At 33.9% G+C, this 18293-nt stretch overlaps 1 pseudogene; it reads right to left on the bottom strand.

Moving 5' to 3' along the window:
• Positions 1–11708: 11708 nt before the first annotated feature.
• LOC120176372 lies at positions 11709–16573 on the bottom strand (annotated as a pseudogene).
• Positions 16574–18293: the final 1720 nt, after the last annotated feature.

Below are 18293 nucleotides of genomic sequence, written 5' to 3'. Positions count from 1 at the left end.
TAGCCCAGAAATGTCATTTTAAGCACGAAAATCTCTTTATAATCTTCTCTACACTTTATATTTCACCTCCTCTTATATCCCTAACTTGCATACACTTACTTAAACTAATTATTATCCATTCGATACCTTTAAAACTTAGAAATCCAATTCTCCATATAAAATTTAAGAATTTCACCCAATTTCCAACATGTTCTAAATCGAATTCTAACACTTCATATCCTTTAATTAGCTTGATGACAAGTCAAATCCCACTTCTAATTCTTATTATGAACTCTATTCCAAGATTTCACTTTTCTACTTCCTTTCTTTAATCCATCCTAACTCCATCATCTTTTGATTTTAAGATAACCTAAGCTTTCCTTAAGCTTAGTTATTATCTAATGATCAATAAGAAACCTTAAATTCATCAAGAGTTTGATTAACAAGAAAATTCACCTTTAACTTTGTCTTCACGGGGAAGAAGAAGAAGAGAAATCTGGAAACTTTTTGGTCTTTCTCATTAGCTTCCACGTGGGAATAAATATCCTCAAACTAAAATTTATTTAATTTCCTTGTTAAAAGACTTATTTACCCTTTCAATTTCCCTTCTTTACTTATTCATCCTACATGAAACATTCTCATTAAATCTTTCAACTATTCAATTTATCTACTTTGGTCACTAACTTTTAAAATTTCACAATTTGATCACTAACCCGGTATGGAGGATGTTACAAATCTCCCTCCCTTAAGAAAACTTGTCCTCGAATTTTCATTGCACGAGCAGATAAGGATATTGAAGTCACATATCTTCTTCACGTTCCCAAGTGGCTTCTTCTACCCTGTGATTCCTCCAAAGAACTTTGACCAATGGAACCGATTTATTTCTCAATTGTTTAACTTCGTGAGCCAAAATTTGTATTGGTTCTTCTTCATAGGTCAAATCAGGTTGAATTTCTACATGTTCTGGTGCAACAACATGAGAAGGATCGGACATGTATCTTCGTAACATGGATACATGGAAAACATTATGGTTTTCTCCATTTCTGGTGGCAAAGATAACTGATATGCTACTGGTCCTATTCTTTTAACGATTTCATAAGGCCCCATAAATCTAGGACTTAGCTTTCCTTTACGACCAAATCTTAATACTTTTTTCCATGGAGATACCTTCAGAAACACTTTATCCCCAACTTCAAATTCAATCTCTTTTCTTTTAAGGTCAGAATAGGACTTTTGCCGATCAAATGCCACCTTTAGGTTATGTTGAATTTCCTGAACTTTCTCTTCCATATCTTGAATCAAATCAGGACCAAGTACACTTCGATCTATGAGCTCATACCAGTTTAATGGCATACGACACTTCCTCCCATATAACGCCTCATAGGGTGCCATTTTAATACTGGACTGATAACTATTGTTGTAAGCAAACTCCGCCAGTGGTAAGTATTTCTCCCACGACCCTTTAAACTCAATGACACATGCTCGCAACATATCTTCCAATATTTGAATTGTTCTTTCTGATTGTCCGTCTGTTTGAGGGTGAAAAGATGTACTAAATTTTAAACGAGTTCCCAACGCTCCATGCAAAGATTTCCAGAATCTCGAGGTGAATCGAGGATCTCGATCAGAAATTATAGAAACAGGCACTCTATGCAATCTAATAATTTCCCTAATATACAGCTCCGAATACTTTTCCATAGAGAAATATGTTCTGACATGAAGAAAATGTGCTGACTTGGTCAATCGATCAACAATTACCCAGATTGAATCTCTTTTGTTAGGAGTCAAAGGTAACCCCGAAATAAAATCCATCGTCATATTTTCCCACTTCTATTGTGGAATGGAAAGTGGTTGCAACAATCCAGACGGAACTTGATGTTCGGCTTTGACCTGTTGACATGTCAAACACCTAGACACAAATTCGGTGACGCTTCGTTTCATCCCTGGCCACCAATACCGATATTTTAAATCCATATACATCTTGGTTCCACCCGGGTACATCGTTAATGGATTGTAATGAGCCTCTGTTAATATTTCTTTCTTCAAATCCTCATCATCGGGTATCACAATTCTTCCTTTATAATACAAATTTTCATCCGACTTAAACTCAAAGTCTTTAATCTCTTTGCTCTTTACTTGATTAATTCTTTTCAAAAACCCTTCATATTTACTTTGCAATTCTCTTATTCGTTCCAACCATATTGGTTTAAGTTTTAACTCTGCACATAGACCACCGTCTCCAGTTAAAGATAATCTTGCATCCATAGCTCGTAAGGCTGCAAACGTCTTTCTACTCAAAGCATCTGCTACCACGTTAGCCTTTCCAAGATGATAGTCAATTATCACATCATAATCTTTTAAGAACTCTACCCATCTTCGTTGCCTCAAATTAAGCTCTTTTTGAGTCATCAGGTATTTCAAGCTCTTATAATCCGTATACAAATAACATCGTTCTCCATACAGATAATGACGCCAAATCTTAAGAGCGAACACCACTGCAGCCATTTCTAAATCATGGGTGGGGTAATTCTTTTCATGTGGTTTCAATTGCCTCGATACATACACTACCACATTCCCTTCTTGTATTAATACACACCCCAACCCATTATGGGACGCGTCACTGTATACGACAAATTCTTGCAAGATTCTGGTTGAACCAATACAGGAGTTTCTGTCAGAATTCTCTTTAAGCTTCCAAACTTTCTTGACATTCAAAAGTCCAAACAAACAGAACATTCTTTCTCATCAGCTTCGTTAAAGGCAACACTGTCATCGAAAAATTCTTAACAAATCTTTGATAATAACCGGCAAGTCCAAGGAAACTCTGAACTTCGGATACATTTTTGGGAACTTCCCAGTCCATTATAGCTTTAACCTTTTGAGGGTTCACCCGAATCCCATCTGCAGAGATCACATACCCCAAGAAAATTACTTCATTTAACCAAAATTCACATTTAGACAATTTGGAATAAAGCTTCTTATCCCTGAGAATTTGCAAAATGATCCTCAGATGTGCACTGTGCTCTTCAATGGATTTCGAGTACACCAGTATATCATCAATAAAGACAACAACAAACTGGTCCAAATAGGGCTGAAAAATCCTGTTCATGAGATCCATGAAAGCAGCAGGTGTATTCGTTACTCCGAAGGGCATTACAATGAATTCATAATGACCATATCTCATTCTGAAAGTCGTCTTCGGAATATCTTTCTCATGAATCTTCAATTGGTGATAACCCGAACGTAGATCGATCTTCGAAAATACCGAAGCTCCTTTTAGCTGATTAAACAAGTCATCAATGCGCGGAAGGGGATACTTATTCTTGATGGTCACCTTATTAAGCTGTCGATAATCAATGCAGAGACGCATTGATCTATCCATCTTCTTAACAAAAAACACTGGAGCTCCCCAAGGCGACACACTTGGTCGAATAAATCCCTTTCCTAACAACTCTTGCAATTGATTCTTTAACTCTTGCAATTCTTTTGGAGCCATCTAATAAGGTGCCATTGCAATCGAAGTTGTTCCTGGCATTACTTCAATTTGAAATTCTACCTCTCTATCTGGAGGTAATCCTAGCAACTCAACAGGAAAAATATCAGGGAATTCCCGAACTATTAAAATCTCATTCAATCCTTTCTCTTTAGCTCTGGTATCTATCACATTTGCAAGAAAACCCTGACATCCTTGTAGCAATAGCTTCTTAGCAGACATTACTGATATTACATTTGCTAAAGAATTAAATCTTTCACTGATCACACTTATTTATGTTCCTCCTGGACTCTTCAGAGTTACCTTTTTCGATCTATAATTAACATCCCTATAGTAACGTAACAACCAGTCCATTCCCAGAATCACTTCAAACTCGTCAAAGGGTAATTCCATCATATTAGCAGGGAATTTAATTCCCTGAATCTTTATGAGACACCCCTTACAGACTTTGTTTACCCGAGCACTATGGCCTAAAGGATTAGTTACTATAATCTCATTACTCGTAGCTTCTAAGGGAATCCTTAATTCTTTTACTAACTTACTTGTAATGTAAGAATAATTAGAACCCGGATCAATCAGTATCAATACTAATTTGTCATACAATTGAAAAGTACCTACTATAATATCAGGGTCATCACTTGTCTTTAGATTATACACCCGTGCGGTTGACCGAACTTCAGGTTGAGCCGATGATTCAGACTGGTTCCTTCCTCTGCCTCTTCCTCATCCTCTCTGTGAGGCAGAACCAACTCTTTTAGATGGTGCAAGCTCACCAACCATCAATGGACAATCCCGGATAAAATGTCCGACATCTCCGCATCGGAAACAAGTCCCAGCAGCCATCCGACAAGCCCCAAAATGGCTTTTCCCACAGTGCTGACACAGTCTTGCTTGACCCTGATTAAATCTCCCAGCACCATATCCCACTGATTGTATCTGTCTAGGTCTTGCTTGACTTGCTCCCCTAGCAGATGATGCAACTAATTCTGATCTAGCTTGTGAACGAAATCCTGAGTCTCTTCCTCTTTTTGGTGTTGCTGAGCTAGAAGAAACACCCATCCTCTTTTATGTATGAACTCTAAAATCCCTGAATCTCTCATTCTGAGCCCTTTCAAGAGCTTTGGCACGATTGATTACCTCTTGGAACGAGGAAAAAATTTAATACTATCAATATCTCTTTCAATCTAGGGCGTAAGCCCTACACAAACCATTCACATGCCTCTTTTTCAGTAGGCACAAGCTCATATGCAAACCTACTCAGCTTGTTGAACTCACATTCATACTCATATACAGAGTAGTTACTCCTGCTTCATCTGCCGAATAAATTGATCTCCAATGTACTTGTTTTTAAATTCATCTAAGAACAAAGACTAAGTCAATTGGTTATTTGACATCCTCATGGTGACGTTCATCCACCATATTCTCGCCTGACCCCTTAGTAAAGAGACAGCTCCATCTAACTTCTCCACTTCAGAGCAATGGAGACCATTCAACATGATTTTCAAGTCATTTAGCCAAAGATCCGCCGCAACCGGCCCTTCCTCGGCTTCTCCCTTAAATTCGGGAGCTCCTAAACCTCTTAACTCTTTTGCTACATTCATTCTTTGAGTTGGTGGAGCAGGAGGTTGAAGACACGTCAAAATAGCGTCTAACGTTCTGAAGAACATATCCTGATCTTGCATAGGCACTCCTTGAGATGCATGTTCTTCACCTTGCCTGGCCAAGGCAGGTGAATTACTACTTTCAGTAGACCTATCTTCTCCCGCTTCACTTCGGGAGCCATTATGTCCGGACATCTAATAAGAATAAACACATTATTCTATTAGCAAAACAACATACTCATACTATACCAGATCAGAAGTTCTTACTATTTGTTGGCATGTATTCCATTTAAAGACTCTATAGACTCTGGTTTATGCCTAGAATTGGCTAAACCATAGCTCTGATACCATTAAATGTAACACCCTCAACCTATACCCAACCCGGATACAAGTCCAGGATGTCACATTGACTAAACAAAACAATACTCTAAAAAACAACCGATAAAACATTTGAACTTATATTATTAAAATACAATAATATACATATGTTAATACAAGTTTATCAAAATACTCAGAGCATACACAACTTAACATTCTATTACATGCCAACACTGATTTACATAACAAAATGACATACTATTAAGTTGCTTTTGATCTGGTAGTTGCAGGAGTAATGTTGTCCAGCTGCTTAACGTGTCTCGTCTACTTTCTTGAATCCTATGTGTGAAACACTCACATGCTAAGTCATCGACTTAGTGAGGCAATATAATAATGATAACAAAGAAATGTAATGGAAATGCCATAATTAAATGAAATGAGATGAAATCAAATGCTAAACCATGCAGTTTATATCACCATGTTCTTTACCTGTTAGCATAATATATTGACATTCATGAATTCATATTAATAAGATTATTGGCTCATGATACCATACTGAGAACCTAAGGTATGTGAGTACTGTGAGGTTGTGCACTATGCTGTCACCACAGCTCGTATAAATACACCGAAGTACCGCGTAAAATTGCACCGTAGTGCCATATAAGATTATCCCTAAGGACCACGTAGATAATTCCTTAAGAATCATATACATATGCCAAGGATCAAGCATGTGTCTTAAAAGACCTCACACATGTTCCAAAGAATACATATATATCCCGAAAGACCGCGTAGACCCTCTACTCTTGTCATGCCAACTATACCTATAGTTCTCATCTACATAACATGGGCTTTCACCATTCCCATAATTTATATTGTATAGACATAAAAATTTCCATATCTTTATCACATAAACATATCATGTTCCATCACTTTATCACATAGCTTATATAACCTTTCCTGCATATTCATGTCACTTAATGCATATAATATGAACTCATGTTATGTATCATAATATGAAATGCGATCATGTATCAAAATATTGAATCTAGACTTATCACAAGTCTAGAACTGAATAGAATACATATTCATGCTATGCATATGCACTCACCTATATTTCCTTGCTTTTTCCTCGATCGATCTTACGAGATAATTGTTCTGGAACTTGTTTAGGCTTGGTATCTACAGAGTAATTCATTGATGCTAATCAGTATACTAATTAATATATTCTAAACTATCATTTCTTGGGCTAAAAAGAAAAGTCATTTTCATCTTTTAATGAAGGTATACATCGATGCATTACACCATGTATCGATGCATAAATCTTATTCGATGTTTATATTTAAGGGGGGTGCATCGATGCACTCCTTATGCATCAATGCATTAATGACATTCGATGTTTGTATTTTAAAAGAGTGCATCGATGCACGTCATGTGCATCGATACACCTTGAACAATTTATGGGATTTATCCTTGATGCATCGGTGCACATTGAATGTGCATCGATGCACATAGCCCAGAAATGTCATTTTAAGCACGAAAATCTCTTTATAATCTTCTCTACACTTTATATTTCACCTCCTCTTATATCCCTAACTTGCATACACTTACTTAAACTAAATATTATCCATTCGATACCTTTAAAACTTAGAAATCCAATTCTCCATATAAAATTTAAGAATTTCACTCAATTTTTAACATGTTCTAAATGGAATTCTAACACTTCATATCCTTTAATTAGCTTGATGACAAGTCAAATCCCACTTCTAATTCTTATTATGAACTATATTCCAAGATTTCACTTTTTTACTTCATTTATTTAATCCGTCCTAACTCCATCATCTTTTGATTTTAAGATAACCTAAGCTTTCCTTAAGCTTAGTTATCGTCTAATGATCAATAAGAAACCTTAAATTCATCAAGAGTTTGATTAACAAGAAAACTCACCTTTAACTTTGTCTTCACGGGGAAGAAGAAGAAAGAAGAAGAAGAGAAATCAGGAAACTTCATGGTCTTTCTCATTAGCTTCTACGTGGGAATAAATATCCTCAAACTAAGATTTATTTAGTTTCCTTATTAAAAGACTTATTTACCCCTTCAATTTCCCTTCTTTACTTATTCATCCTACATGAAACATTCCCATTAAATCTTTCAACTATTCAATTTATCTACTTTGGTCACTAACTTTTAAAATTTCACAATTTGATCACTAACCCGGTATGGAGGATGTTACATAAAGGGTGTCCATTTCTGATATATGCCTCTTGGGATGATGGTTTTTTTACAACTAAAACTCTAGTAACTGAACACCAGTGTTCTGTGACATTTAAGAATCAAAGAGCTAATTTTAAGTTGATAGGAAAACATTTTTTTGGAAAGCTTAGGATTGTTATTAATTTGAAACTGGGAGAGATGATCAAGCTTGGTAGAGAAGAGTTACATGTGGAGTAGAACAAACAATGTTACATGAGAGCTAGGAGGTGGGCACTGTAACAGGTCAGGGGTAGTGTTGAACATGAATTTAGTAAATTGTATGATTATGTGAATGTATTGAGGACTGTTTAACCAGATGGTACTTTTGATTTAGTGGTTGTTAGACCCACTCTTGTTGAGAATCCCAAATTTAGGAGGATATATGTTTGTTTTGGTGCTTTAAGAAGTATTGTAGTGTTGTTATAGGAATAGATGAATATTTTTTAAAAGGCGTATTCCAAGGTGAATTTTTGTCTGCCGTGGGAAGAGACAGTAACAATCAGATATTTCCTATTACTTGGGTTGTGGTGGAGGTGGAAAACAGGGTGACTTGGGCATGGTTTCTGAAAAACCTTCAGACTGATTTGAATCTAGGAGATGATGAGAATGTGACTTTGCTCAGTGACATGCAAGAGGTAAAGACTTGTTAGAGTTTATTTTTGAATTTAAACTGTTTTTGTATGTTTTTTTTTTCATATTTCAATTGCTTTTGTAGGGCTTATTGGAAGAGGTCCATTTCTGTTTACCAAATGTGGAGCATAGATTTTGTGCTAGGCACATTTATGCTAACTGGAAAAAAAGCCACAAAGGAGGTGATTTTCAATTGATGTTTTGGGCTTGTTGTAAGGCTACAACTGAAATTGCTTTTGAACACAATGTCAACAGAATTGGTAAGCTGAAAAAAGTTGCATATGATGATCTGATGGTTAGGCATCCTAGGTATTGGTCTAAAGCATTTTTAGCACTAGATCAAAGTGTGATGCAGTAGACAATAAATTTTTAGATGCTTTTAATTATGCTATATTATGGGCTAGATTTAAGTCAATAATTTATATGTTAGAGGATATTAGGCACTATGTGATGAACATTCTGGAAATGCTGAAGAGTATGAAGTTTTACAAAATGAGGACACATTTTTAGTTGATGTTAGGTCCTGGAAATGCACTTGTAGAGTGTGGGATCTCACAGGAATACCATGCTCTTATGTTGTATGTGAATACAATATAGAGAAGAACAGTTGGAATCATATGTACGTAGCATGTATAAAACTCAGATTTATCAAGCATTGTACAATGTTGTTCTTCCTACTATTCCAAGTGAAAAGTATTGAGAACACATAGAGAAGCCCAAAACTGATATACATTTTAAAAGAAAAATATATGGAATACCAAAACATAAAAGAGAAGAGAAGAAGATGAATTGAAAAGCAAAAACTCCACCACTACCAGCAAAAATAAGATGAAAAAGACATGGTTAAAAATGAATTGTAGAGTTTGTGGGTAGGCTGGACACAATTTAATAACTTGTCCATCAAAAACCCAATACAATGTAAGTTTAATTTGGTTCTGTATTTTTTTTTAATGTAACAGTCAGATAATTGTATTCTAATTATTATTATTATTAGGAAAACCAAGTCCCACCAACAACAACTTCAACAAGGACTACATCAACACCACCTCTTTGTACACCAACAGCCTTTACACCTATTTATGCATAAGCAACCACTACACCCCCTACTTCAACACCACAAGCTCCACCACTATCAATAGTAACTGCTCCACAAGTGAGGTTCATACCTACTCCAACTGTTCAACCACCTACAACCTCTACACCTAAAAAGAGGAATGCGACAGCAAATAGAATACCCCTTCCCTATAGAGATCATGTTACAACACATGGACCAAGGGGCAAAACAATCATGCAAGGGATTAAAATTTACACAAATGAAGCAACAAGACTAAAAATTTTAAATGAAAGTAATCTAAACAACTTTAATTAAAATATTTATAAAAAATTAATTTTATGATATTTTCTTTCATTTTAACAGCCAGGAAGGCGAAGTCAAGTGATCATTTCTCGACCCAACACAATGTCATATGTTGTAAACATGATGCAAATTTCAAGTGGTACAATATCACCACCACCTTCAGCATCTTCTCAGTCACCTTCAATGCAAACTTCCAACATTAATCTACAAGAAAGATTGTCAAAGATTTCCATCAAAAAGCTTCTCCCTAAACCAACCATGTAGAAATCTTAGAATGAAGTTTTTGCTTTTTGTGTGTTTTATTTTGTATTGTCTTTAGTCACATGAAATTACTTATTTGACTTTGTTTAGTCATGCGAACTATTTGGGTAGTTGACAGTTTATTTTAGGATGATATGTAACTTTTTGGGCATTTCACATTGATGAATGTTATTAGACACTATTTGGGGTTGTTCACTTCACTTCAATATATGAAATAATTTCTTTTACTCCTATTACTTTCCAACTATTTATATACTCATGTTTAATCAACAATTATGTATCAGTGCAATATAAACATATGCTAACATTCATTTTTCATACACAAAACAAAAGATTTTCATAACAACATTTTAAATTTTTATTATCTTCTAATATAACAAGTGTCATACCAACATTACAACAACTACAATTTACCTCAACTATAACAACATTACAAGAAACTCACAAACATAACAAATTTACTCCTCTTTTCACATAACAATTGTCATATCATCCTCTTTGCACATCTTTCTTTATATGATTTTACAATTTCCTTTAATTGTTGGTTTTCATTTTTCAAATTCCTATTTTCGATCATCAACATTCTCAATTGAAATTTCAAATCTTCATCAATACATCCATTGTCTTCTTCCTTGTCTACCCACTGTAAAAATACACCGATTCTGCGGTATACAAAAAATAATTAGACTAATAAGTTAGCAAACTCTCAAAATTTCTTATAAAATCAGAACTTACCTCTTTCACTTGACAACACCCAAAAAAAAATTCCCTTTACTCAATGGCTTATTAGAAATGCAAATGGGAGCTTTTATTCCACAATAACATACCATGACCCTAGAACCATAACGAGGCTTTGAACTTCCACTTGATATCCTTCACCCTCTGCCTGTTCGCACGCAGAATTGATTTAGGGTTCTTGAATTTAATTTCAGAAAAAGGGTGGAAAAGGAGATTCCAAGAACTTATTTCGGGAAATAGAGTGAAAGAGAAAGGGGAAAATTTTTAATGGGTTAAACGGTAAAAAATTATAACGTTTATTTTTTCATTTTAATTTATTTTTTATTTGTAAATATTGTTTTTTAATATTAAAAAATATGCCACGTGACATTTTAAATGGGTCAACGAAAAAACGGTCCGTCACGACGTGGCTCATTCTGAGTTACAGAATGAAACGCCAAACTAGAACAAAAAAAACGTTAGACACTAAACTAGAAAAAAAGGCATACGTTTGACACCTTTTGTATATTTAAGCCTTTAATTTAATATAATTTCAAGTAATAATATTTGTTCTAAACACTCAATCATTTGACAATGAACATTTAAATACTTACAACCGCTGGTACTCAAATACAAAAGCTCAAAAAATAATAATAATCATTTTAACTACTTTTGAAATAATAAAATCTTTCTAAATTAATTTTTATTTCTATATATATATATACAATATTCAAGTGTTTTTTAATAAATTTTACCATCACTTCACTTTTCTATGATGATTTTTCAATTTGAAATATTTATGATTTAAATTGAATATAACAGTTATCATTTATTAATAATTCTTTATCAAACAAAAACGTTATACGTCTTAATTATAATTAAATGATTGATAATTAATATCTCAAATAAAGTAAATGAAGTTTATAAGACCATCCTTATAATGAATTACTAAATTAATCGATTTAAATTAGTCGATTAATGAGTAGGACTACAAACCCACAATCAAAACAAACACTCTGATACCTCCGTTACCTGAATAGTTCAATACTTTTGCAAATGAATAATCAACTCTCAGTGATTTGGTATCTACTTCCTTCAATAACAACTATCGAAACTTGCCAAAAAGGTTAAAATAGTAAACACATGCCATTAGATTATGAAAACAATGGTGTGCATGTTTGTATAGTAGTTTAGTTTGAACCTGAAGTTTCATTTGTGTCCTGGTTATTTCCATGAGATGGGGTTCCCGAGAACATATCCATCACCGATCTGAAAGCACCGCTTAACTCTTCTGGTATTTGCATTTGCTCAGCGAAATTCAAGTTGATGTTCCCGCCTATTCTTGCCCCGGGTTCTTCCGATCCATTCATGTGGGTTCTTCCTATCCATTCATGTTGACGTCTTCACCCTGCCTGTTTTGAGATGGTTGTCCCTGATATGCACTGGCAGCCATATTCATAAGCATGCTTGCAATGTCTGTGGGAAGGGTAATAGCATCGAAAGGTATTGTAAATGGAGATGATCCACCATGATTCGACCCAGTTGATTGGTTATTAGTTCCTTGATTATCTTGACTGGAACTAGCACCCTGCAAGAAATAATTTCAAAATAAACAGCAAAATTTATTGAAAATATTTGAGTAAACAAAATGGGGTCCCATTGGCAAGGGAAACAAGCTAGAGAAAGTCATACATATTACATACGGTCTTTTAGCGACAAATTGTAAGGTGATAAACTGTTAACGAATATTATTGGGAGTTGCTACAAGCAACCAATAGTTCATATTACCCCCGATCCCATTCAGCCTTCAATTTCTGTTCAGCTACCTGTACATCACAACAACCAGACTGTCAAAGATCACAGCATTGACGTAAGAAAAGGAACACTGAAACCTACCCTAATATTTTCTTTCACATATTCATTGTTTTGATCCAGTTGCAAGGCTGCACATCTTAGATGAAAGAAAGAAGAAAAGGTTAGAAACTACCATGTTTGACAGAATAAATTGGCAACTATCAATTCTGTTATTGATACGGTGAAAGAAAACAAAAGGACTTTAAGAAAATGAGTCAGCTATTTTAAAATGTGAATGCAATAAGTTAACCCACACCAAGAGATAAATGCTCAGAAATGATATCCTACATTTGGGTATGTCCGTAACAGTGTATAGTTTAGAAATTTCTCACCAACCTTTCTTAAATCCTTTCTCAATTGCATCGGTGTAGTTTCCTTGAGCATAATATGCTAAACCAAGACAACTTTATGCCTTGCTGTTCAATGGATTTAAGACAGTCTCGAATAGCTTCATTATTTTTGTGAATTTGTGTGTATGCAGCAGCCCTAAGAAACATACATCATAATTCAATTAGACATTACAGTAATAAGATGAATGAAAATGTCAAAACTTACTGCGACCAAAGACAAGAAATATGTACCATCTCTGGAAGTTACTAGAAACCAAAGATTAACAAGAACCAAATTTGTAAATCCTAATATTATTGAGGCATGATGAACAAAAAAAGACAAGTTCACTATTCCTAAAAGTCAATGGCTAAATGCTTTTACAGTGTTCAATGAAACCAACAAGATGACCTAATAGTGCATGGATATTGTGCCATGGCAGGATAAGGACTTCATTCTTATGGTAAGGGGAAAAAAACCGTGATCAGTCTAATAAGATTTCCCAAATACTCATCATTGAATTCATTATATTTCCCTTCCCTATATAAACACATTTATTTAACACTTAATGCAAAAAAAATAATGAAAGGTAAACTGATCACAGAGAAAGAACACAGAGATTTTTCAAAATTATTCTGCCAAAACAACACATGGTCAGCATATTTACACTTCTCAGGCAATAGTTGTTAAAAATATTTCTGGTATTGGATTCCTACGTGACTTTGGGTTTGGCTCATTTAGAATCAATTTCCTACACAGAAAAGCCACAGAGATTACAAATGCCAAGATTCAGTTGGACGCCATACAGCCGACTAACCTTGCAACTAACTCCTAACTACTTTAGTTCTCCAATCCCCTCAGCCATTACGATAATTTTAAGGCTGGATTACCTACCTCTCCATCCAAATATTATAAGCCACATGGTCAAGGATGCTTATTTCAGGAGCTTCAATCTAGAAATTGGTGTTTCGCTCTTTCAGTTTCATGAACCATTGATATATATGATGATAATACAAATGCATCTATATGACTCTTAATATAAGAGATAACTGAAGCTGGAGTTTGTCTGTAAGTGAAAGACTTCAGAGGTTGGTCAATTTGCAAAGGAACATGTTGCTTTAGTCCAGAGGAGGAAATAAAGTTCTCGTCTGCTCAGCGAGCCCAGATGTCAAGTTAAGAAACAAATGATAAGAGTTCGCTCATATGGTTCAGTGAGTTCAAAGGTTTAGCTTAACATGATCGGTTTTAACTAAATAAGCAGAAGGAATAACCCCAGATCTACTAATAGCTTGTTTACAACAAAGTTACTGATAAATAAATCCATGCCCTGGTGAAACATTGTTGATAATTATACTCCATCTACTTGCCTATCCTTAGAAACCAGTACGTTATTCATGAAAGACTCCTTTGCAGAATTTCTCTACACTTCGAATTTTAGTCAAGTTTCTACAAGGATAGCCAAAAAAATTTATTGTTCTCCTTACCCTTAGTTCAGCTCTTTAGTTTCAGCATCCGAGGATATTCCCTTCAATCCTCCCTACTAAAAATAAGAAGCAGAAAATCTTTTTAAATTACCTGAACTAGGTAATTCAGCTGGTCGGCTTTCTGGGTGCAATGATGTAGTCAAGCATGGGTACACTATGAAGACACTACTTCAATGAAACATGTTCCATCTAATGCTACAGGTTTAATGTACACCAGAGCAAAACATACGTTTACAGCATCTTCAAATAAATGAGTAGCTTTATCCAATTGAGCGGGATCGATCATTCCCATCAGTCATGGCCTTAAGAAACTGAATTTTCTCTAGTGCAGCAAAAAATATCCCAAAGAGTTCATCCTTGGAGACTCCTGCAAGTTACACTGGTGTCAAATTATAAATTTTATATAACCTAAAAGCATTGAAATAGATAATATAAAGGTGACAGATCTCTCCACCCAATAATCAAAAGTCCAAAATGTGAAATTATCAAGAACAATTGTGTGGCATACCTGTAGATTGAGGTTCTTTAGTCCAACTATCCCCCTAATTCAGCAAAATCAAGACACCAAACATATTAGAAAGAACTAGAAGAATATATAATGTCCAAATACATGGAAAGAAACAAAATAAGTTCTACAAGAGAAGAAATGTCCCTGACAGTAACAAGATACAACTAAAACAGCATCCATTTAATGATAAGGAATCCAGGAAAGTGGACCATCAGTAGAGAAAATTTTCCATATTAAATTTTAGAGGACATACATCATGCCTAAATTAAATCATGAAGTCAAATATACTTTAAATAAATTTTAAAAGAACAAAGAATGATAAAAATACCAGCTTTCATGCCACCCAGGAATTAGCACTTATAAAATCATGGGCAGAAGGTGAAGCAGTAGCATTATCAGAACTCCCCCTATGACTTGGATCTGATTTAACTTTCTTATTCTCAATTGCATCCAAAGAATTTAATATTTCAATTAAAACATCAGGTTTGGCATCATTTATAGAAACTAAGTTGAGTTGAAACACTTCTTCCAAACATTTCCCAGCAACTTCAAGTCCTTCAAGATCACCCTCGGGGCAGGTTCAACTATTTTACAGAAACAGGACTATTATTAGAAAATGATTTAACAGGTTGAGAAAACACCATAAATTAAAGAATATATGACAATGAGATTGATAGAAGAGTCTTAAGCCACAGAGAACATAGGAACATTTAACGGTAAAAAAGATTCTTCACCCTACAGGAATTAGTAATAGTAACCGACAATCTAAACAATAAATGAGATGAAATAAAAGGTAAACTGTGTAGAATTAGAGGGTGCAAACAACCAGTTAAATTTGATAATATCAAATGATACTAAAATTTTCCATTTAACAAACACAATTGCAGTCGTGTATTTCAAAAGTACCCTCCTACGGTCAATCTTAAAGAGGATGCACAAAAAAACCAGTCCACTTGTTTTCTTACTAACCAACGAGGTTGCAGCTCTTAGGACAAAAGTTTCAAATGTTACAGTACTTCATTTTAACTAACAATTTAAAGATCAAGCAAATTCTGTCTTCTCCAAAGGAATATTCTTTAGCATAATCTCCACTGTCAATTTATTGAAATGTAACAATCAAATAATCCTACTATTCATTTCTGTCAAAACTGAATTGTCGAATGACAACACTCAATTATTCACGCGCCTCTTTTCTTTTCATCCCAATCAAATTCCAAGAAACTAAGAAATTTTTACTTCAATTAAGTTTTTACAGTTACAAACCCTAAATTTCCAAGAAGAATAAAGTACTCGCGCTTTGCAGAAGCCGAAATCAATAAGCAAAAGAGCTAAATCCGCTTTTTCACCATAGTGAAATACATAACAACCCAAAAGAAAAAATCATTCATAAAATAATGCCAAAATAGTGACAAACTCTAAGTTAAACTAATTGAATGAGAAAAAATTAGTGAATGAAATCAAAGGTGAGAAGAGATATAAAATGAGAGTACCAGAGTCGAGGAAAGCTAAAAAGGATCGAACGATGCGACGAGAGAGGGAAGAATCCGATTTTAATTTACCCATCCAATTTGAAAAGACAGCTTAACCAGCTTCTGCTTTGTTGTGTTTTCGCCACGGCGTTGGGGACTTCAATTCCTAGTGCGGGATTGAGGAGAAGAAGACGGTTAACAGTCGGTCCGTTTGGCTGCCGGCTTACAGCTGTTCTTTTAACTTGTTTGATGGAACAAGATTTGAATCGGATTCTGATTCTCTTGCGATTTCTAGTTTCAAGACTGGTTGAAGCAACTCGCCCAATCCAAATTAGAAAATGATATTTTCTTATGGAAATACTACTACATATATCATAACGGCCAAATCTTAATGGCTACACACTGCACTACTATTGAAGTGACCCAAAAAATAGCTTACAAATTTGGGTAAACTATACCAGTTACTACCTAATTATAATTCTTTTTTATTTTGATCACTGTTTTTAAATTCTTGTCAATCAAACCATCCAACTATTTAAATGCATTCAATAAGACCACATGTCGTTAACATTTAACGGAAGTGATGATGTGACAGTTAATAAAATTGATATAATTATATTTTTTTTCATTGCTACTTATACATTCTCTCAATTTGGTCCCAATTTCAATAAATTAAAATAAAATTAATCTTTCAATTGAATAGTGCCACGTGTCACCCTTTGATTGGTAGAAAATAAATATATTAAATTAAATTAAATTAAATTAATAATATATTAAAATAAAATAAATAAATATATTAAATTAAATTAAATTAAAATAAAAATAAATTTAATCATCAAATTCAATGGTGACATGGCACCATCCAATTGGAAGATTAATTTTATTTTAATTTATTAAAATTGGTACCAACTTGAGAGAATATATATAAATAACAATGACCAAATATGTAATTATATCAATTTTATTAACTGTTCCGTTAAATGTTAACGGCAGGTGGCTTGATTGAATGCATATAAATAGTTGGGTGGTCTGGTTGACAAGAATTCAAAAATGATGGTCAAAATGAAAAGGGGTTATAGTTGGGTGATCACTGGTATAGTTTATCCGAAAAAATTTAATATATATAGAGAGAGAGTAAGATTTACAAATAATTTATTCAAGAATTACTCCTAAAGATGTCAAGTGACTTTTTTTTATATATGTATGTTTGTTATTCCTTGAGATTCGAGTTTGAACACTTTATATATATATCAAGAATGTGAGCATTCGATATCAAAAAGATTGAGGAATTTATCTTTGAATTGATATTGTTTTGTATTTACTCCAGATAAATAAATAAAATATTACTCTTATCAAAAAATATTTTAACAAATTTTGAAACAATATTCAAATATCTTTTAAATGCCGTGTCATGTTAATTAATAAATAAAAATTATATGTTAAAATAACTTATTTAAATCGTCTTGGATACTTCAAAATAAAACATGAATAAAAAAGAGTTCTATTATTAATGTGTAATTTAAATTCGAGACTCTAACTATCTAAACGGGAAAAAGAATAAGAATGAACTATATAACTCAATGCAATCAAAATAGATGAATAATAGAAACATATACAAGCATACACAACAAATTTGATATCACAAACAAATTAGAATGCAAGCACGAGCTAGTAAGTTATTATTTAATCAATCATTCGCTAAGCTTCACAGGATGAGTCACCCAAATTCCTAATCAACCGAACGTCAAATATGATAGGCGAATCACTTAAACATGAGTGATGTTTGTTAAAATTAAAAAAACAAAATTGGGAATTGTATTACCTATATACAAGCAAGAGTATAATATGCTAAAAGAGGAGCGATGAACCACTAATCGTTCTCCTTAACATTCTAACTCATGAAATCAAATAAGTGTAACATGTTTACCCAGATTATAGGACAACATAAAGCATATAATATAAAAATCAAATTATTTTTAGGAGCATTCACAAATACATATATTCACAATATAAACAAATGTGTTGTTCAAATATCCCACAAATAT

The sequence above is a fragment of the Hibiscus syriacus genome, unplaced genomic scaffold (assembly GCF_006381635.1).
Source record: "Hibiscus syriacus cultivar Baekdansim isolate YM2019G1 unplaced genomic scaffold, ASM638163v2 tig00112236_pilon, whole genome shotgun sequence".
Classification (NCBI taxonomy): Eukaryota; Viridiplantae; Streptophyta; class Magnoliopsida; order Malvales; family Malvaceae; genus Hibiscus; species Hibiscus syriacus.
This window is presented reverse-complemented; position numbering and strand designations above follow the sequence as displayed.